Below are 668 nucleotides of genomic sequence, written 5' to 3'. Positions count from 1 at the left end.
CCCCCCACCTCCTCCTTCTCCCCCTCAAGCATAAGGGATTAGATGATGTGCTGCTGGATGCAGATGGGTCTGGGCTTGATTCGGTATGCCTGTGCACACTGTGAGTATTATGTGGGAAATGTGGATCCAAGTCATGGTTTGGTTACGTACGTTGATTTGAAGGTCATGACTTGTTACAACAGGTACTGCTGCACTGAACGAGTCAAACAAAAAAAGTTAAATTAATTTCAGAAAGATGAGCTGAGAAAATGTTAAAATCAAGGACTGTTTGCTTCAATTATTTTGACCAAGACTCCCAATGTGAAAATACAGTATAAACTAAGGAAAAAAAAATCCCACAGAGGTTATCAGCAAGTGTGAGCTGGTACGGAAAAAACACACTCGATTTCAGGAAAATAATAGAAATATACAAATGCCCTGCCGTAGACCTTTTCAACTGGTCATAAAGTCTAAYTGCTTGCCATACCTGCACCTTGAGTTCTTTCTGAGGTTGTCGTCTGTGATCACTCAGTAGGCTCTTTCACAACGCACCTCAAGCAGGGGTTTAATCGCCTTCTGGATGCATCGGTGTGAATTCTGAATGGACCGAGGTGGCGAGGAAAGCTGAAGTCAATCCACTCTTGTACATCTTTGGTAACAGAATCAAAATCATCAACATGTGAAAAAGT

Source organism: Austrofundulus limnaeus, unplaced genomic scaffold, assembly GCF_001266775.1.
Source record: "Austrofundulus limnaeus strain Quisiro unplaced genomic scaffold, Austrofundulus_limnaeus-1.0 Scaffold80, whole genome shotgun sequence".
Lineage (NCBI taxonomy): Eukaryota > Metazoa > Chordata > Actinopteri > Cyprinodontiformes > Rivulidae > Austrofundulus > Austrofundulus limnaeus.
Note: the sequence above shows the minus strand (reverse complement) of the source record.